The sequence below is a fragment of the Eretmochelys imbricata genome, chromosome 5, assembly GCF_965152235.1.
Source record: "Eretmochelys imbricata isolate rEreImb1 chromosome 5, rEreImb1.hap1, whole genome shotgun sequence".
Classification (NCBI taxonomy): Eukaryota; Metazoa; Chordata; order Testudines; family Cheloniidae; genus Eretmochelys; species Eretmochelys imbricata.
The window spans coordinates 14,870,475-14,892,568 of NC_135576.1; the positions used below are offsets into that span (position 1 = coordinate 14,870,475).

The window sequence follows — 22,094 nt, forward strand, 5'->3', positions numbered from 1 at the left end:
ACTCATTGGGCTATGGGATATTCTGGTGTGGGGTTCCCTCAGTCTCTCCTGTTGAAGCTGTTGCAATGTGGATAAATAAGTAAAGAGTCATGTGGGCCAGAGGGGGAGAGTGCGCACAAGCAGAAGAATCACTCTGTAGCCTGGTGCTTAGAGCACTCACCCAGGAGACAGATGAGAGCCCCAGGGTCCAGTCCCCTTGCTCCAATGACTCTTTTTACTTCGTTATCCAAAGTGGAACCGCTTCAACAGGAGACACAGAGGGAATCCTCCTCCCAGCTTTATGCCTTGGGCATCTAACTCCAAAGAGGTTTCCCTGTTGTGGGTGGCTAGCGGAGATCTGCACCGAGCTCAGCAGGAAGGCTGGGGCTTAGCACACCCCCCTCTTGTTGGTATCTTCCATTGGCTAGTTTAGGCAGCTCCTTGCCAGTATGTTGGCTTTTATGAATCGCATTCTGAGGCACCTCTCTCTCCCCATTCATTGTATAGGGAGCTTAGGAGCCCACCTCAGGCTGCGTGAATCGCAGTGTGTTCCTGTGATTTTCTGGGCAGCTAAAAGTTATGGCGTTGTCATGCTCAGCGTCACAACATCTAAGTACCGTTGTGAATCTAGACTGTAGCCCTTTAGTTCAAGTAGCATGACCTCATGCTTGACACTCTGAAAGGCTCCAGTTCAAGTCCTGCTGTTAAGCCAAGCGGGGTCCCTGTGTCACTTGAAATACTCAGTGAAGCGTTTATATATGGATTATTGTCTTGAAAAAAATTCTCTAGCCCTTTCCTTTCCGGGATCCATTCTCCCCAGACACCTTTCCACTAGAATAGTTACGGCTAAACTGTCTTTGACACTCTGGTACAGCAGCCTATGTGGTAAGTGGGGAGAAGGCTTTCAGCTTAATAATTCTTGTTGAGTTTGCCTGCTGGTCTGTCTCAGTTAAGGTTTCACTTGCTAGTGTCCCAAACCAGAAAGGAGCTGAGCACCTGCATTTCTTGTTGGACTCAGCGAAAGCTGAATATGTTTGGTTCCTCTCTGGGTCAGATCATATGAGACTTGAGAATCACCCCGTTCCTTGCCTCCAGAACTGAAGAATTAGAATGTCTTGCGTGTGATGAGGTGGGTGATCCTCTGTTCTCAGCTACCGAGCAAAAAGTACTCCAATATCTTGAAGGACTACCTAAACTCTGCCAATGTTTAAACCTCTTCTTCTGGAGTGTTTGGCTTTTTTCACACCTGATGTGTCCACTACAAACCCATTGCCTTTGAATACTTTGGCCCTAATTATTCTCTCACACTGTTCTTACACCTTTTTAAATCCATTGATTTCAATGTGTTAATCCTGATTTATACCAGTGTCAGAGGAGAATCAGTCCCTGTATGTTATATTGAGCCTTTGATAATAGCTTTACTTTGAGACATGACCTTTGCCGCATGTGACTCGGGAACCTGAATTGTTATTCAGTCAAAGGCCCATCACAAAGACCTAGTGTTTTAATTTGGTGTATCAATTTTGCCTGTAGGCAGATTTGTAGAATATTATGTTTATTTCAAAGACCTGTTATATGTGCATGTATTGTCACATGTGCATATGAAAGCTAAGAGCCGTGCAGTTATTGCTATGGATTTATCGCGTGCAGCGTTGACAAGCAAAATACTTACTGGCAGCTGGTGTAAGCCTGATAGATCATTGTTAACTGGATTTGAATGTAATCATGCAGCGCTGGCAATGACTGGTTTGCTGTTTATCACTCTCTTTTAAATGAACCTTAGGAATATAATGCTAGATTCACAAAGATTCTTCGGTGCCTAAACCCCAGACTTAGGCACCTAGTCTGGGTTTTGGGGCTAAGTCCAGTTTTAGGCTCCATTGAAATCCACAAAACTCTTACCAAATCCTGTAGGCGCCTAAATTCACTCAGCACCTAAATTTCCAGGGTAAATGTTCCCTTGGCGCCTATGTTTCTGCCTCTGAGCATGTGCGCTGCTGCCTCAATCTAAGCATCTTGACACCTAGGTCCTGCTTAAGCCCTAGAGTGATTCATGACCCTGGAAGATAGGCATTAGTCCACCTGTTTTGCATTCATGGCCCAATCTAGTAGATGTGCTCTGAGGCCTTCTGCCCCATGGGGTCCCTTTCAAAATCTGGCCGGGTGCAGAGGTGATAGAGCCCAGCTTATAATGTTCAGCCCAGTGGATCGATCTCTCTCCTGTGAGCTGCAGGAGATCCCTGTTCAAATGTTGTCTCCCCTAGTGGCAGAGGGGGGAATTGAGCCTGGGTCCCCCACATCGTAGCTGAGTCCTCTAACTACTGAACTAAAAGTTACAAGGTGGACGGCACCACCACCTCAACCTCCTCCTTGTCCCACAAGCAGGGGTTCCTGTTTGTGAATCGCTAGCAGAGAGAGGCACCTCCCTGCTGCCGGGAAGTAGGCTTCTAACTCCATGAGAGTTGCAGGGTTTAGCACACATCCCTCTCATTGGTGTCTCCCATTGGCTAGCTTTGGCAGCTCTCTGCCAAGTGTGCTCGCTTTTGTGGATTGAGTTCTGAGATGCCTGTCTCTCCCCGTTCATTGTATAGGGAGCCTCGATGCCGAGCTCCAGTTCTGTGAATTGCAGTGTTGTTCCTGTGATTTGTTTCTAGCCACCTAATAGCTAGACCTTGTGCCACTGAGTGTTACAGCACCCAAGTGCCGTTGCAAATCTAGCCCCATAGTGCATAAGCATGTTAGAAAAAGCATTGGTGTAAGGGTAGGAAAACAGCTCAGGGTGGTGTGAGCTCTTCAAAATCTTGAGTGGCTTGTTGATAAGCACCTTATAACTGGACAATTACTGCTTCCAGTTCATCTGCCAGGACCTGTGTGTTAACAGTTCCCTGTGTGGTGGAGAGAAAACCTGCGTGGGCAGAGTGCTGAACTGAATGTACTAATAGGTCTCGTCTGTAGTTCTGTGATGCATTACATTTCACAGGGCTAAGAATTCTGAGCTCTTTCTCAGCCTTGATAGCATTAATGAGGCATGCCAAGTAGAGGCAAAAGGAACCTTTTCTCCCTTCTTGATGCCTCATAAATTTTGGTTTACTTTTATGTGGGTCTGCACTGGAAATGGACCCTGAATCAAAACCGTTTCCAAACACAGCCAGGTTTTGAGGGAGTTCACAATCCAAACTGAGATCTGTATCTGACAATTGCTGTGGCCTCTACAATGGAATGTGAGATCTGAACACGCTGGATCTTTTGGGATATTCAAGATCTTACTAAGTTTTGCTGGTAGAACCCATCTCTAGTTTACACAGAAGATATCACAAGAGACATCTGTGGTTTTTTGGCAATACCAATATTGTAGGCTAAGTGAACAGAACAAAGATGAACTAAAAAAAGTCTGCATTCAGTTTTCCTGGGTAGTTTTCCTTTCCTTTTCCAGTTTCCCAGCCTTTTGTTCTGAAATGGAAATATTTATACCACTCCCCACTGGGAAGAGTAGGCAAGAGTGACGGTGCGTTCTGCCATCTTGTGGACGTTTGTATTAAGGCATCACCAAAGCAAGTGGTGATGTGTCAAATTTGTTCTCAACAGCATAGATAGATTTAATTTTGTTAGGATTTTTTCCCATCTTTTTTCAGTTCAGCCCCAAGCTGATCTGTTGCTTTTGGTAATAAACTGCCTTTGTTTTGAAAGAGTGTACAATAATGGTTGTAGTAAGTAAAAGAATAAGGTTAACCACATTGGGGTAGAAGGAGTGTTTCTTTTCATTTGTACAGTGCCTAGCACATTGGAGAGACTATTGGAAGCAAATAACGGCAGGATATGCCTTGTGTTGTCGAAATCTGGTGGCTTCTGAGTAATACGCAATTTGTGATGACAAAAGGTGAAATTTTCAAAAAGTACCTAAGTGACTTAGGTGCTAACATGCCATTGGAAGTCAATGGGATGTAGGCACCTACGCCACTTAAATTCTTTTGAAAACTTTCCCCAGAGAGACTGCTGCGAATAGTCTTCGGTGGGGAAAAATATGTTTTGAAGGTAAATAAATATTCTCTGATCATAGGACCCACTTTGTTATTGCAGGGCTTTGTGGTGCTGTATTTGCCCAGGAAAACTCAGATGCAGTGTCTGGTTTTCATCATCCTCTTAGTTCTTACCTGGCTTGTCAGCTGCTTTGACAGAGGCACAGGAGACCAAATGACTTGCCTGACATGGAAATATCACAGAGGTGTGGTTCTTAGCCTTAGCGGGGAGCATGCAGCATGAGCTGCGCTTTCACATTGGCAAATGCATGGGGAGTCTGGTGGGCTTGGAAATGGTTATCACGGAATGCAGTGATCTCAGCTGATTAAATTCTGCAGATGGCAAAACCCTGGCAAGCTATAAATTAACCAAACGAAAACCAACCTGATGCACAAATGGCCACATTTTGCAGCTCTCCATGTGTAGCTCTCCCCTCCGGGTAGATGCGATTCCACAGGCAGAGCTTTGGCCACTTTCTCAAGAAGAACAATTTAATGCAATATTTTATTTCATAAAGAACAAGAATGGCACAATCCCTCTAATTTAACAGTAATAAAATCTTTCAATGCTTGTCTTATAGCATAAATACATTTAAAATGTGTTGTTTTGACCGCTTCGTTCACAGCAGGGCTGTAGAAAGTCATTTGTTTTAATGGGTTCTGGAATACCTGTAGTAAACTTCGCCATGGTTTCCTGGATCTTTCACACATGTTGCCCCCCGTTGGTAACTTTCCTGACCCAATTCTCTCCCAGTTTTGAAATATTGGTGACCCGCCAATTAAGGCTTTCTCTCCAAGGAGCTCCAACAGTTGGTGACTAAATACAACAGTGACTTGTAAATAGGATAGAATGATTTTATGCCTATTTCACAGAGGTGGAAACTGAGTCACTGAGGTTAGGTAACATAGTTCAAGGTCACAAAGAGTGAATTGCAGACCCGAGACTAGACCTCAGGAGTTCCCAATTCCCCTGGGCTAGTCACCTGTCTCTCTGGCTCACAAATCAGGGTTACAAGCAGTGTGAGAGAAGAAACTACATGAGTAGCGATAAGAAATAAAACTATGTAATCTTCGAGATGGGACTTTGCAGTAACCAGAGGAGTGAGGTTTGAAAGAACTTCTTACATTCTTAGAATGCAGAGTTGTCTGTATATCATTTTACATTGCATTCCTTAGACAGGTACAAACAATCCTGTTTGTAAATTGTTAGCTTATATATTGTATCACTGTGACAGGTTGTGCTGTTGAATTGTCTATTAAAAACAATGAACATTTTCTTTCCAGTGGAGGGCGCAGCATGCCAACATTAGGGGTCTGATTCTTCACTGCCTTGCACCTGACACTTAGTTTGTCCATGTGTAGATAACTACACAACGTGGAAGGCAGTGAAGGAGCTGGCCTGAGAATTTTGGTAGTTTAAAAAAAGGAATTTAAGCTGCACACAGCAGTTATTTTGGAGAAGGACAGACTTCAAAAGGGATAGGTTCTCTTGGGCATCTGAGAGCTGAACTGAGTATAAATTATGCCTGCTCCAAAGGACCTGCATCTTGTTGAAATGAAGCGTCTAAAAAACTTTCAGGGACTGCCATGGGTACTGTCCCCTGGTGAGGAAGGAGTCCTAGCCTCAGCTAGGCATCCGGAGCTGGGGTGGGTAGCAGAAGTGGGGGGATGATTAGGAGACATCTAAACTGAATCCTGCTCCTGCTGAGGAGTTTGGGAGTTTTGCAGGTGACTTCAGTGGGGCAGGAGCAGGCCTGAACCATCAAGGCATTTTAAAGGGACGGCATTGCAAACAGCAATTAGCAGCTAAGTGTCTTCCTGGCGTGGATACCTAGGGAGGTGGCTGGGCTAGTGTCATGGTGTCTGTGCTAGTGAAGAAGGTACTGTATAATATTACGATACATCCTCAAAGCAGCGTATAGTTCCAATAATTGGAACACCCTCTTGAAGTATTATTGCCTTCTTTACCATGAGGAAACTGAGTACAAAGAGGTTAGGTGATTCTCTAACATCATACGAGTAAGTGGCAGAGCTGGGATCAGATCAGAGGAGTTTTGGGCTCTCCTTACTGCACACAGTCCCTTTGTTTCCAAATTGAAATGTAGCAAAGCATAGCTGTCCGGTTCCAACATAGATGTGCTATGACAGTTTTTTGGCTGCTGTTAGATGGCGGTGGGTTTTTAGCGATTTCATTGTGTGTAAAGCCTGTGTTTGTATGTACATGTTCTAGAGACCAATAATGCAGACTCGCACAGCTGCTCACAATGTCAAAATAAAGAGGCACATTTCTTTCAGTTCCCCTATTTAAAGAAATAGGAAACTGCACTGTCTGTTGCGGTTTAGGCAATGGGGCGTTTAAAGGATCTGTCTCTGCTCAGTCATGAAGCAAAGATCCTCCCACCCAAATTTAGTATCCAAAAACTCCCCTCCCGGTGGAGAATCACCTGTATCTGGTAATAGAACTCTGAATGATGATTCTGAGTCACTGGACGGAAAGACTAGCATTAGTGTATGTCCTCAAAACATCCTGTTTTATATATGTCTGCGTGTGCACATGTCAGGGATGGTCTAGATAATACTTGGTCCTGCCATGAGTGAAGGGGACTGGACTAGAAGACCTCTCAATGTCCCTTCCAGTCCTACGTTTCCATGATTCTATATGTGGATACATATATAGGTGTGCTTTTGTCTATCTTCAGTGATGGTTTTCCCAATCCCCAAAATTACAAAACAATCTCTAGTTTCAGAGTAGCAGCCGTGTTAGTCTGTATCTGCAAAAACAACAGGAGTGCTTGTGGCACCTTAGAGACTAACAAATTTATTAGAGCATAAGCTTTCATGGGCTATAGCCCACTTCACCGGATGCATAGAATGGAACATATAGTAAGAAGAAATATATATACATACAGATAGGTTGGAAGTTGCCATACAAAGTGTGAGAGGCTAATTAGTTAAGATGGGCTATTATCAGCAGAAGAAAAAAACTTTTGTAGTGATAATCAAGATGGCCCATTTAGACAGTTGACAAGAAGGTGTGAGGATACTTAGCTTTAGGGAAATAGATTCACTATGTATAATAACCCAGCCACTCCCAGTCTCTATTCATACCCAAGTTAATGGTATCCAGTTTGCATATTAATTCAAGCTCAGCAGTTTCTCGTTGGAGTCTGTTTTTGAAGCTTTTCAGGACAGTGGGGTGGGAGGAGGTATTGTTTCATGGTCTCTGTGTGTATATAATGTCTTCTGCAGTTTCCACGGTATGCATCCAATGAAGTGAGCTGTAGCTCACGAAAGCTCATGCTCAAATAAATTAGTCTCTAAGGTGCCACAAGTACTCCTTTTCTTTTTGCGAATACAGACTAACACGGCTGTTACTCTGAAACCTGTTGCAAAATTGCCACCCTTAAATCTTTTACTGAGTGGCCAGAGAGGTTGAAATGTTCTCCTACCGGTTTTTGAATGTTATGATTCCTGATGTCAGATTTGTGTCCATTTATTCTTTTGCATAGAGACTGTCTGGTTTGGCCAATGTACATGGCAGAGGGGCATTGCTGGCACATGATGGCATATATTACATTGGTAGATGTGCAGGTGAATGAGCCCCTGATGACATGGCTAATGTGATTAGGTCCTCTGATGGTGTCACTTGAATAAATATGTGGACAGAGTTGGCATCAGGCTTTGTTGCAAGGATAGATTCCTGGGTTCATGTTTTTGTTGTGTGGTGTGTGGTTGCTGGAGAGTATTTGCTTCAGGTTGGGGGGCTGTCTGTAAGCGAGGACTGGTCTGTCTCCCAAGATCTGTGAGAGTGAGGGATCTTTTTTCAGGATAGGTTGTAAATCTTTGATGATGTGCTGGAGAGGTTTTAGTTGGGGGCTGAAGTGACAGCTAGTGGTGTTCTGTTATTTTCTTTGTTGGGCCTGTCCTGTAGTAGGTGACTTCTGGGTACTCTTCTGGCTCTGTCAATCTGTTTTTTCACTTCAGCAGGTGGGTATTGTAGTTTTAAGAATGCTTGATAGAGATCTTGTAGGTGTTTGTCTCTGTCTGATGTATCTTAGAGCTTGGCTGTAGACAATGGATCGTGTGGTGTGTCCTGGATAGAAGCTGGAGGCATGTAGGTAAGTATAGCGGTCAGTAGGTTTCCGGTATAGGGTGGTGTTTATGTGACCGTCGCTTATTAGTACAGTAGTGTCCAGGAAATGGACCGCTTGTGTGGATTAGTCTAGGCTGAGGTTGATGGTGGCATGGAAATTGTTGAAATCATGGTGGAATTCCTCAAGGGCTTCTTTTCCATGGGTCCAGATGATGAAGCTGTCATCAATGTAGTGCAAATAGAGAAGGGGTGTTAGGGGACGAGAGCTAAGGAAGTGTTGTTTTAAGTCAGCCATAAAAATGTTGGCATACTGTGGGGCCATGCGGGTATCCATAGCAGTGCCGCTGACTTGAAGGTATATATTGTCCCCAAATGTGAAATAGTTGCAGGTGAGGACAAAGTCACAAAATTCAGCCACCAGATTTGCCGTGACATTATCGGGGATACTGTTCCTGACGGCTTGTAGTCCATCTTTGTGTGGAATGTTGGTGTAGAGGGCTTCTACATCCATAGTGGCCACGAGGGTGTTTTCTGGAAGATCACCAATGGATTGTAGTTTCCTCAGGAAGTCAGTAGTGTCTCAAAGATAGCTGGGAGTGCTGGTAGCATAGGGCCTGAGGAGTCCACATAGCCAGACAATCCTGCTGTCAAGGTGCCAATGCCTGAGATGATGGGGCATCCAGGATTCCTAGGTTTATGGCTCTTGGGAAGCAGATAGAATACCCCTGGTTGGGGTTCTAGGCATGTGTCTGCACGGATCTGTTCCTATGCTTCAGGGAGTTTCTTGAGCAGATGGCGCAGTTTCTTTTGGTAATCCTCAGTGGGATCAGAGGATAATGGCCTCTAGAATGTGGTATTGGAGAGCTGCCTAGCAGCCTCTTGTTCATATTCCAACTTATTCATGATGACGACAGCACCTCCTTTGTCAGCCTTTGTCAGTCTCTACGCAAAAGAATAAATGGACACAAATCTGACATCAGGAATTATAACATCCAAAAACCGGTAGGAGAACACTTCAGCCTCTCTGGCCACTCAGTAAAAGATTTAAGGATGGCAATTTTGCAACAGAAAAGCTTCAAAAACAGACTCCAACGAGAAACTGCTGAGCTTGAATTAATATGCAAACTAGATACCATTAACTTGGGTTTGAATAGAGACTGGGAGTGGCTGGGTTATTACACGTATTGAATCTATTTCCCTAAAGTTAAGTATCCTCACACCTTCTTGTCAACTGTCTAAATGGGCCATCTTGATTATCACTACAGAAGTTTTTTCTCCTGCTGATAATAGCTCATCTTAACTAATTAGCCTCTCACAGTTTGTATGGCAACTTCCAACTTACCTGTATGTATATATATTTCTTCTTACTATGTGTTCCATTCTATGCATCCAATGAAGTGGGTTGTAGCCCATGAAAGCTTATGCTAAAACAACGTGATCCTGCCTCTTGATCTTCATATTTCGTACAGCAGGAGAGCAGCTAACAAGCTGGTAGCTTAGAATGCATGTTGTCATGACAGTGCTACATGTTCCCCCGATGGAGTTGTCACACTGTCTGGAGTGGCTCATGACTGAGAGTGCCTACCTCAGAGCAGACACCCCAAACTGGTGGTGTGTTCTTTAATTAAATTTTACCAAGCTGGTGACAAATATGAACTCCTGGATCACTGTAACAGTCTGACCCTGGAGTTACAAACCATTCCCTTAGACTCTCCAGTCTATCTTGCCACCCAGATAAGCTGGACTTAGTGATAAATGGTCACTTACACCAAAAGTCACAAAATATTCAGGTTGCTTCCAGTCCCAAGAGACCAGTTGCTTGCCCCAGATCAATTGGTACCCTGTTCTTACACCGAAGATAACGCCTGTAGCCAATCCTATAATAAACTATCTAAAGGTTTATTAACTAGGAAAAAGAAATGAGTTATTAACAGGTTAAAGCAAGTAAACATACACCCACAAATTAGTTGTAATCTAAATTCTAAGAGTGACAGAGTTGTAGTGATCTGTCAATTCAAAATGTCTTTCGGCAGACCCAGGGATAACCCCTGGGGATCTCTGCCTTCAGTTTAGTATCTCTGGCCCTGTGAGAGTTCAGACAGCAACAAGATGACAATTTTTCATGTGTCTTTGTTTTTATTTCTTTCATTCAGCCTCCAACTCCATAGGATGAGCTTCCTTGCACGTAGCATTTCCAAGGTACGATAGGGCCATTCACTAATCCTTTGCATTGTGATGTTTCTTATTGGCCCATCTGATTTTGATAATTCTTTTGGATGGGTGGGGCGAAACACTCTTCCCCTCTCGATTCATAAGTTTAGAGCAAACATTTTCAAAGTTATAAAGCAAAGCTTACATATTCCCTTGTAGCATGGAATACAGACATTGCAAACAAGATTAATGCATGCAGCCACTTCTAAACATTCTATAGAGTCTAAACACTAAATACTGTGCATTGGTACAAGACTAAAACCTATTTTTAGCAACACTAACACAAAAATGAGCTGGTCTGGTCTCCAGCTATGAGTTTGTCAGTTTTTAGGTAATGTCTGCAGCCTTGGCGCGAGCTGGCACCTTGCCTGCCATCATCACAAGAGTGAAGTACAGTGTTTTGCAGCAAGTATTCGTAGAATCATAGAAGATTAGGGTTGGAAGAGACCTCAGGAAGTCATCTAGTCCAACCCCCTGCTCAAAGCAGGACCAACCCCAACTAAATCATCCCAGCCAGGGCTTTTTCAAGCAGGGCGTTTAAAAACCTCTAAAGATGGAGATTCCACCACCTCCCTAGGTAACCCATTCCAGTGCTTCACCACCCTCCTAGTGGAATAGTTTTTCCTAATATCCAACCTAGACCTCCCCCACTGGAACTTGAGACCATTGCTCCTTGTTCTGTCATCTGCCACCACTGAGAACAGCCTAGCTTCACTCTCTTTGAAACCCCCTTTCAGTTAGTTGAAGGCTGCTATCCAATCGCCCATCACTTGTCTCTTCTAAATAAGCCCAGTTCCCTCTGCCTCTCCTCGTAAGTCATGTGCCCCAGTCCCCTGATCATTTTTGTTGCCCTCTGCTGGACTGTCTCCAATTTGTCCTTATCCTTTCTGTAGTGGGGGGCCCAAAAATGGATGCAATATGCCTGAGGTGGCCTCACCAGTGCCAGATAGAGGGGAATAATCACTTCCCTCTATCTGCTGGCAGTGTTTCTACTAATGCAGCCCAATATGGCAACAAGGGCACATTGTTAACTCATATCCAGCTTCTTGTCCACAGTAATCCCCAGGTCCTTTTCTGCAGAACTGCCGCTTAGCCAGTCAGTCCCCAGTCTGTAGCAGTGCATAGGATTCTTCCATCATAAGTGCAGGAGTCTGCACTTGTCCTTGTTGAACCTCATCCGATTTCTTTTGGCCCAATCCTCCAATTTGTCTAGGTCACTCTGGTTATGCAACTTCAGCTACGTGAATAACGTAGCTGAAGTCGACGTACTTAGACCTACTCACTGCGGTGTCTTCACTGCGGTTAGTCGACTGCTGCCACTCCCCCGTCAATTCTGCCTGCGCCTCTCGCGGCGGTGGAATACAGGAGTCGACGGGAGAGCGCTCGGGGATCGATTTATCACGTCTAGAATAGATGCAATGGATCGATTGCTGCCCGCCGATCCGGCGGGTAGTATAAAAATACCCTGAGACTGGAGAATTCTTGCAAGCAGCATCTGCTGGTCCGCGGCTGTACCCCTGCTCTCCTCATGCTCCACAAAGAGGGTACAAATGATGGAACAGACCAACCATTTTTCTGGTTCCTTCTTACCATGGCATGGCCCGAGTAGGACCCTCCAGTGTTCGGAGTTTCTCCTTTCTCTTCAGCCCGATCCTTGTCTTGAAACCTATAAATATTTCTAAGTTTGTTAGGTTTTTCTTTAATTCTATTAGTATTGCTAGTGAATAGTGATATAGGGTAAAAATAACTTCCCTTTTCTGACTCACGTCCTTTTTGGAAGTTGTTTTAAATATCATGAGGGTTGTCTCACTTCTGTGCAGACAGTTAATGATATGGCTGTCATTCAGCTACCTAACTGGGTAAGGAACTATGGCACAGCTGCTCAAGAAGAAGGGAATTTACGCTTCTTATGTTCCTTTTAAAAAAGTCCATCTTAGCATTTATGAGCGGTGTTGGATTGACAGTCCTTGTATGTATGAAACAGGTAGGAGTGAGAGTACAAGCTTCCATCACACCTCAACCCTGACCTGCAGGGACCATGTCTAGGGACAAGTGATTAGTTGAGTCTCCGACCCATTTAGTCCTTGCCCTCTCAGCAGGCTGCCAGTTAAGGGAACGATTGTGGAGGTGGGTTTGTGATGTGGACACTAGTCCCCTAGACCTGGCTTGAGCACTACAAACCCATTTGCTGTTAAGCTATCAGTGACAGCAGTGCTTCATTTAAAGAAGCAGCAACTAAGGTCTCATGTATGCTAGACTTTCCCTGTAGAGTCCTGTGGTTGCTACCACTGGTGGGGCTGGATGAGCAGCAGCAACAGTGGGAGCTCTGGTGTAGACAAGGTGCTGCTGGCACTTCAACCGCCAGGCCAGCTAGACTTGCTCAAACCAGGGTTAGGTGACATGGTGGTTAAAATACCTGGACTGCTGTCTGCACTAGGGTTCCCTGTGCTGTCACCCTGGTAGAGCGGCACTGCCAATTGTGAAGGGCTTTGTGTGCCATGCTGGTGTGGAGGGCTCACGAGTGAACAATGCAGATCTTGCTCCTTCCACGAGGCACGTCGGGGACTGGGCACAGATCTCTTTGGAGCTGTTAAGCAATGCTCGTGTAGAGGTGATTGATAAAACAACCTTATCGGCGTAATGCTGGGTGCTTCCGAGTCATTGAGACCCTTCCTCTCTGCACAGCACCCATTGCTTGGAATACAGTTCTGTTGATTACCCCGTCACCTTTCGCCTTTCCTTTCACCTCAGAAGGCTTCCAAACCCCTCGAGTTACCGCATGGGTTGTTCTTCCCTGTTGGTTGTTTCCAGTGCAGCTAATTCTAGCCACCCAACCCCTGTCCCAGTCAAAACTGGATTTTTCCTCATTATGTATCTTGGCTGCCTGAGGTTGCTAAGCAACATACCCCTGTTCAGCATTCTCCTGCAAGCCAGTTGTTGCTGTAGGCAACCCCTCCCAGCAGTGCACTCAAAGCCCCCTTTATACCTGCCAAGGGCGGGGGAAGGATGCAGGACCTTGGATCGCAAAGGTCACACTGCTTTGTGACACAACAGCTGGCATGACCTGCCCCTGGAGACACATGTACGCAGGCATCATGTGCTCAGGTGCCACGGTAACAAGTGTGTTGTTAGAACCTAAAAACAGTCAATTATGCTTGTGGGTGGGGAGCTTCAGCATCCAAAAGCACAAGCCTCTCCCACTTGAGCTATGGGAGTAGTTCTGTTAGCTGTCACTGACACTGCTGCACCCAGCCTCTAGGGGGATACGTGCTCACCTATACTAAGCTAGCTGATTACTGTACCTCTAAGGACACAGGCTCCTTTCAGATATATTGCAAATCTGCGGTGCATCATTCATAGCTATGCATTCGTAGTCGTTCCTGGATAGGACACTGTTCTTAAGCGTTGGAGAAGGATCAGTAAAGCATCCCTAAGACAGGGGTTAAATGTGGTAAAACGTGCTTCAGGTAATGTCTGCATGTCTCATATGGTGAACTGCAGCCGGACTTATGCAGGAGGAAAAATATAACAAGCATCAGATCAAGGGGTATTTGGTGAAATTGAGATCTGGTGTAAACGAGTACATTGAATCACTGACGCAGTCCCCTCCCAGGCAGTGTCCTACAGACAGATTATTGTATAATTTTCTATTGCTGGAGATTCTGTCCCCCTTCTCTCAGCATCTGGAACTATCCCGTGGTGGGGATGGAGATAGGACACTGGACTAGATGGACCACTGGCCCAATCTGGTTCAGCAGTTTCTATGTTCCTGTAACAATTACTCTTCTGATGCCATACGTCTGGCATGTGAGTCACTCTCCTTTTGCGCACACAATGACTGCCATATTAGAGCAAGCTATGCTACTTTAAAATGTGTCCCCATTGTCTGACTGATTCACACCTACCCTGTAATTTGTGCTTGTTTATGTACCCACTGAATTTGATCCAGCCCATTTTAGCATATGGTATTTCAGTCTAACAAAGTTAGCTTTTCATATCCCAAGGGTCTTTCCAATACTGTAGCTGCTAAAATGACTGTGGAAAGCTCCTGTCAGAAAGCTAAGCTTTATTGAATATAGGTCACAATGTACATCACCAAAGGACCGTACCGCAAGTCAAATTTCCCCTGCCAAGTGAAATGTGTTTTGCCGTTTTGTGCTGTGACTTCCAGTTAGGGGATGAGCTTTTCGCCATCCACCCTATAGGTAGGCTTGGAAGGATTAGATGTTTGTTGGTAAATATCAGTGAGTGTTGATTTCACCGCACACATGCAAACCAACACAAAAATATTTCCATTGATGAAGATCTAAATGTACAGAGGGAAGGTAAGAAAAATACTGCTTGAGAACTTACTGGAGACTGTCATTAAATAATTATTGTTTGACATTCTTCTCCCCCCCATAATTTCGCACAACTATGAAAATTTAAAGAGCTAAAAATTGAAAAAATGTTTAAAAATAAACATATTATCCATTAAAATTATATTTAAAAATGATGGATTCTGCCAATCCTACGTTCATGCCATTTGCCTTAATTGTGACAGTCTCTTATGGGAGAAGGTCAGAGTTCAGTGAATAGACTGGCTTAATCACCCCTGACCTTTTTAATTAGGGGGTGATTCCCAAGTCAGAATTAAGGTCATTGACAGAGCAAGGCAGATGAAGCTGCTTGTTCTGTTGCTGTCTCTGGAACATTAAAAAAGAGAAGTCACGGATGAGTGTGGTTTTCTGGTCACAGAGTTTATTCACCTTCATGAACTTGAATATTTTTGCGAGGGCACAAAAGCGTTGTCTATGATGAATGCAGTTGAACTGTGTGACCTGCATCAAATGTAACATCACTGCTACTTATTTGTGGGGTGCAAAAGATGGGAACTCTTGCTGTTTTTAGACTATGATGGGAGGGTCTCTTCCATAAGTGTCTGTTAAATTGTATACAGGACTTGTAAATCTGAGGTAGTCAATAGGTGGACCATGAGCCAAATCCGGACCGCCAGACACTTGAACAGACCACAATCTCTTTTTATTTACTTATATTTACACTGCCTGTTGCTGCCTTTGACAGTCTGAGCTGTCAGTCCCCCCCACGCAGCTCGGGCTGTCAAAGGCAGCACAAGGCTAGGTAAGTGCATGGCTCCGGGCTCCCAGCCCCCAACCCTATCAGTTAAACCAGAGGAAGTGCTCCTGGTAAGGACATGCGCCACCAACAGAGGGGGCGTAGTATGGACATGAAGAATGGCAGTAATTACTGCAGTGGCTGAACGTCAACCAAACTTAGGTTGACTTAATTTTGTAGTGTAGACTTGCCCTTATTATTATTGTTACTGCAGTGTGAAAAATGTTTCTCTGGAGTCTGGACCTTGACTGTACCTTGATCAAGAAATTTGGACCTTGACAAAAAATAATTGATTGTCCCTTTTTTAAATCCACAGTGTGCTGGCAAAATAAATAAATAAGAGGGGGTGGGGAGGAGTTTGGCTCATTTTTTATCCCAAATCTGCAGAAAACTTTACAAGCCCTGATCTTGTGCTACCTCAATATAAATGGTAATTATGATGCCCCTTTTCGACACCAGCAGCCAGTTGAAGTTTGGAGCCTTGCAGGTTGTTCCAGTGAGGAGTGGAAACTGATGATGAACTGTGGATTTTCATTGACGCAGTCTTGTTATTTTCAAGGAATGTAGCAAGTCCTGCTTTTCCAAATGCAGGAGGAACCAAAAACAGAAGGACAGTTTCTTAGCTTTTCAGCCCCAAGCTTCTTTCAGCCAGCACCCCCACATCACAGAACCTCTCTTTAGGCTCCTCCTAGGACCAGACCACGCTTACTGGGTGCTTGACTTTCTCGCTCTTCCTTTGAGTGTGTCTGAGTTTCTTGTTTGCCCCTCCCAGATAATGTTTTCCACAGACATCATGACCCCTCAATCTGGTCAGAACAATATCCAATGGCGCTAGTTTCTGAGTAGGCTCCATTATGTTTTGTTTTAGTTCGGACCCCTTAACTGTCTTTTACTGCTATCTTAAATGAAGGATGCGTTCACACCCATCAGTTTCAACATGGTTTTAACTTAACCCATAACAAAGTTTAACCCAGCTCTCAACAGTAATAATAACTGCAAACTTCAAAGTGTGGGTCCTATTTTTATCCTGATTTCGGAGGCATATTTGCAAAGAGTGGTCACTATGAAACCTTGCAGATATGGAACACCATTGGGTCCCCTTTAGTAAACATCAGGGAAATAAATAATCAATACGCTTAACATTCAGAGGGCCATTGTTAGGGTTCAGTGTCACCCAACTGTTTAAAGGAATGGGAGCAGTTCGTATATCCTAGAGCTATTATTTCTGGCTGCCAGCTGACTCAGCTCTTCGTTGGTTATGCCTGGCTCATATTTTGAAGGTTTTCTTCACAACCAGAAGGCCCAGAGATTTACTGATGGATTTAAAATAGAAAGGTCGGTTCCAGAACTCGATGTGGTACCCACCTCAAAAAAGTACTGGCTTGTGGATGTACTTTAATAATACCTAGCTGTTACAGAATGCTTTCCATCAGTAGATGACAGCGCACTTTACAAATGAGGTCAATATCATCATCTCCATCTTACAAACAGGGAAGCTGACTTGCCCTGAGGTCATCCTCAGGCCATTGTTAGAATCAGGAATAGAGCCCTGGTCTCCTGATCCTGTGCACTATCCACTAGGCCATCCCCTGAGCCCATCATACCAACCCTGGTTCATAGAGGTTCACTAGCCTTTCAGTTCTGTTCTGAGCACCATATCCCTCAGCACATCATGATTCAGCAGCTAACTCCTTGGGTGCTGCTGTGGGGACCCAGGCCATCAGAAGGTAGCCAGTGTGTAATCTGGGAAGTCTCGGCCCAGGGGCTGTGGTAATGGCAACAATGGGATCTTCTGGGTCCTGATGCTCCTGAGGAAGAGTGGAGTTGGCGGGGTGGGGGAGAGATTTCCTTTGCTGTCCTCCTGAAGATTGGATTAGGCCCACTGGGTTCCACTAGATCCATGAGGGCAGGGGGATGTTGGCAGCCAGCCACCCCCAGCTCCCCCCGAACACATCATAAATGAGAGTTGGGTTGCAGGCCATTGTCCTTGCTCCCCATTGGAGGACAACAGAAGGGGAGGGAGGGGAGCCTGCAGCCTGTTGGCTAAGAAGGGTGGGGGGGGGCTTTTATTTTCATGTGGAAATCAGGCAAAGCTTAACCTTGATTCAGAGTTTTGGGCTGCATTTAAAGCAGAAAGTCAATGTGAAACGCAGGGAGCAAAGGCACATGAATCAAACCGAAAGGAGGGCCTGTGTGAACTGGAATGGCTGAGTGAGTCACTCCACCCTGTGACTAATCTGGCTGGTCTAAAGACGCAGAACGCCACATGGCACACTCTCAGCACTAGAGGGCACTGCAGCATTTCTGTAGACGGACTGGTAGGCCTTTGGCTCCGTGGACTTGGGTGGTTAAACAAAGCTATGTGCAGGGGGAAGCTGTACCGGAGGCTGAGATTGTCACTTTTTCCAAATAGTAAAATCTACTGTGTACAGTGGCTACATTTCCATATGCATCCTGAACCAGGGTCATGCCACTCTCTCTTCCCACTGAAATCATTTCAGCTGACCTCAAACTACCTCCCATCATGCATCCAAACACAGGCCTGTGATCTGCATACTGGGCCCGAGAGTGGTCACTACTAGAGAGAGGCTGGCAGAGGCATTTCTCTGTGTGTGTATTTTGGGCTGAAATTGATTAGCGCTTTGTGGAAAATGTTTGGCGAGTCGCTCTGCTAATCAAAGCAGATTGGGCCACATCGCTGGAACGGGATTAAAATAGGAGATCTCTGTATGGCCCCTATTACTGTAGTATCTGAGCACCTCACAGTCTTTACTGTATTTATCGTCCCTACACCCCTGTGAGATAGGCACCTTGAGGATATGGGCCTCAATTTCCCATCTGTGCAATGAGGATAATAGTACTGCCCTATCTCCTATTAATGTAAATGGGAGTTAGTCATCTAAGTACCTTTGAGAATCTGGGCCAGAGAGACTAAGGGTAAGCATTTAGTTTTAGTCCCTTTTGACTTTCATTGAAATTTGGACTCCTAAGTGTCTCCTACATTTTTGAAAATGCGACTTAGCTGTTTTTGAAAAAGTTACCTGAGTGGCTGCCACAGACTGACTGTGTGATCTGTGTCTAGAGCAGGGGTGGGCAAACTTTTTGGCCTGAGGGCCACATCAGGGTGCAAAACTGTATGGAGGGCCAGGTAGGGAAGACTGTGCCCACCAAACAGCCTGGCCCCCGCCCCCTGTTCGCCCACTTCCCGCCCCCTGACTGTCCCCCTTAGAACTCCAGACCCATCCAACCCCCCGTGCTCCTTGTCCCCTGACTGCCCCCTCCTGGGACCCCCGCTCCAAACCGCCCCCCCCCCCGCCAGGGATCCCACCCCCTATGCAACCCCCCCGCTCCCTATCCCATGACTGCCCCGACCTATCCACGCCCCTGCCCCCTGCCAGGCCCCCTGGGACTCCCACGCCCTATCCAACACCCCCCGCCCTCTTCCCTGACCTCCCCAGAACCTACTCTCCATCCAACCGCTCCCTGTCCCCTGACTGCCCCCCGGGACCTCCCGCCCCTAGCCACTCCCTGTCCCCTGACTGCCCCCCCGGGACTCCCTACCCAAGTTTTGTCACTGCCGCGCGTGTGCCACCTCTGCCCCCTTACCATGCCACTCAGAGCGGCAGGAGCTCGCAGCCCCACTACCCATATGGCGGTGTGGCTGCATGGGAGGGGGAACAATGGGGGAGGGGCCACGGGCAAGCCTCCGAGGCCAGGAGCTCAGGGGCTGGGCAGGACGGTCCTGCGGGCTGGATGTAGTTTGCCCACCTCTGGTCTAGAGTCTAGAATTGAACCCATGTTTTCTATATCCCTAGCTAGTACCCTCACCACCGGATCATCCTTCCTCTCCATGGAAGAGCCTAGCCACAGAGATTAGGAGTGTTCAATGTCAGAATTTTGGGGTTGATCCCTTTAAAACTGGCAAAGATGGGCTGGTTAGGATAAACCAAGAAGGAGCCTGAAGGTTGGCCAAAAAGGGGAATTGAAGGAACTGGAGAAGAGAAATTAAAAGTGGTTGCAAAGTGGGGCTACGTAGATAGTGACAGCAGGGTTTAGAACGGTGTTCTTGAGCAATTGGCTGCGGGAAGGAAGAGTAGGAGTTAGCCATGGAGAACATGGGAGCAAAAGCAGCAAGGCAGGCAGGGGCACAGCATCCTGGGTGGAGCTAGGAGAAACGGGAAAGCTTGTGGGGATGTAGGGAGAATTTGAGGAACATGAGTGCTGTGAGGCTGCCAGCTGGCTGGTGTTTCATGGCCAGGGTCCTCCAGGAAGTGGGGAGGGAAGAGATAATGGCTGGACTGGGCAGAATTGCTCCCCAGCTGGCGAGCTGTCACCAGAGATTTGCATGTCCTGGCCATTTTCACAGACCATGCTCTAAAGCAGCAGTTCTCAAACTGTGGGTTGGGACCCCAAAGTGGGTCGCGACCCCATTAAAATGGGGTTGCCAGCCAGGGCTGGCGTTAGATTTGATGGGACACAGGGCCAAAGCTCGAGCCCTACCACCCATAGCCAAAGCCTGAGCCCCACTGCCCAGGGCCAAAGCCAAAGTCTGAGCCCCATCGCCCAAGGGCAAAACCCAAACCCCACTGCCTGGGGCCAGAGCCAAAGCCACTGGGCTTCAGCTTGGGTGGTGAGGCTCAGGCTTTGGCTTTGGTCCCCCCACCTGGGCAGTGGGGCTTGGGCTTTGGCTCTCCTGGGCTCATGTAGTAATTTTTGTTGTCAGATGGGGATCGCAGTGCAATGAAGTTTGAGAACTCCTGCTCTAAAGGCAAGGGCTGCTTTGTGTCACACTTTAGAAGTCCACAAGCAGCTTTTGCCACGTTCAGGGCACTCTTAGAGAAATTAACTGACTCGGGAATGAGCATGAGGAATGGCCTATTAATAACAATTCTGCAGACATTTGAGACTAAAAAAAATTGTCTCAAATTAAGCTCTGACTTGTAAGAGTGATTCTTGTTTCCTTACTAAAGAAGAAACCTGTTTCTCTCTCTCTCAGACTTATAGGTATGTTTCAAAAGAAAAAAAGCTTCTGTCTTTTTTGCAGCTGTATGATGTTTAAAGAAGAGCTGAAAGGTTTGCTTCATCCTCCTCCCTCCCCCCATAAAAATGAACTGCTTCTTTTTTCTTTTAGAAATATCAAGAATGTTGGATGTGATTTCTCCCCTCCTTTACCTGGAGGAGTCATTAGAGATCTGAGATGTCTTTCTCTGCCTTCAGTTGAAGGGACAATGATGTTGAATCTTTTAACAAAGCAATCTTTTCTCCCAAGTATTTTTTGGTATTTGAGTTTAAAAGTTAATAAAAGCAAACAGAAATCTGAGTTTTTAAGAGGCTGACTCAAAATCCAGTTCCTTTTTCAATCAGTCTCTTTGAATGACATCTCCAATGTCATAATCCTCCCAGTTGTTCAAGAGCGTCTTTGATGAAAATCCTGAAATTTTAATAAGCAAAAAAACTTCCAGGCTTTTAAAATATATTATAGAAGAGCCAAAAAAAAGTCATAACCCATTTTTTTCCCCTTTGTACGTCCTCTTTAGAACCAGAGCCTCTTTAACATAAAAACTTAGCTCCTTTGTAAAACTTCTTCTAATGTCACATCCCTTATCCAACGGAATAACAGGTTAACATTTCCTGTAGCATTTAAAATTAATCCTCAGCTAGCAAAAGTCCCCCATCCCCCCACCCTTGCTAGGTGTTTCTTCTGCTGTTATGAAAATAGCAAGTAATACAAAAAATAACACCAGAAGTTCTTAAAACACATGTTTCCTGTCTGTTGCCAGCCCATAAGTAAATCCACTTATGTGCTGCAGTTGAACGTGACATGCAGACTGGGGAATATATATATCGGAAAAGACAATCAAAAAAAGGTATATTATATACTTTTAAAATATATGTAGTTGAAAATAAAATAAGAATTTTTAAGATCACATTCCAACTTTCAAGCTGTAGCCAAATACTTGTACTGTAATATATATATTACAATACAAGTATTTTGCTGGTGGAGATTATCCCATAACTAGAAAATTTATTTCTGCATTTCACCCCTATGTCTCTCTCTTGTGCAAATCAAGGAAGATAAAGATTGTCCCTACATTTTTGGCTATAGCTTGAAACTTGGAATGTGATCTTAAAAATTCGTATTTTATTTTCAACTACATATATTTTAAAAGTATATAATATACCTTTCTTTTGATTGTCTTTTCCGATACAATAGGTCATTCAAATATGAGCATTAAAGTACAAGACAGTCAATAAAAAAAGTCTATGCATTTCTTTGAAATTTTTAAACACTGAATTAGGAGAATAAACATTTGAATCTAGGCGAGCATACATAGCAAAAGAATGTGTTAATACTACACTGAGCCCATCTGTGTAGTATCTGGGCACTGTACAAAATGGGGGTGCCATGTACGGGGGTGCCCTGTCATAGAAGCAAATCTCTCGTTATTCACCATCTATGCATAGGAAACTGAGGCGCAGAGAGAGGAAGTGAATTGTCCAAGGCCTGCTAGGACCAAAACCTCTGACTCTGGATTCCCAGTTCACTGGGCCACATTGCTAGCCTGATATGTGCTAATTTCTCTATTAGCATGATACACTCCGCCGTGTTCCGTATCCTTGTGTATTATTGTGTTGTGCATCCCATATTTGTAATTCCTCATCTTATTGTAGGATTGAAT

The 22,094-nt window shown here is 45.1% G+C and overlaps 1 protein-coding gene across 1 annotated transcript in view; it reads left to right on the top strand.

Annotated features, from left to right (window-relative positions):
• Positions 1 to 22,094, top strand: part of CTIF (cap binding complex dependent translation initiation factor) — a 341,931-nt gene that overhangs the window by 131,524 nt on the left and 188,313 nt on the right. The window lies entirely within an intron of this gene.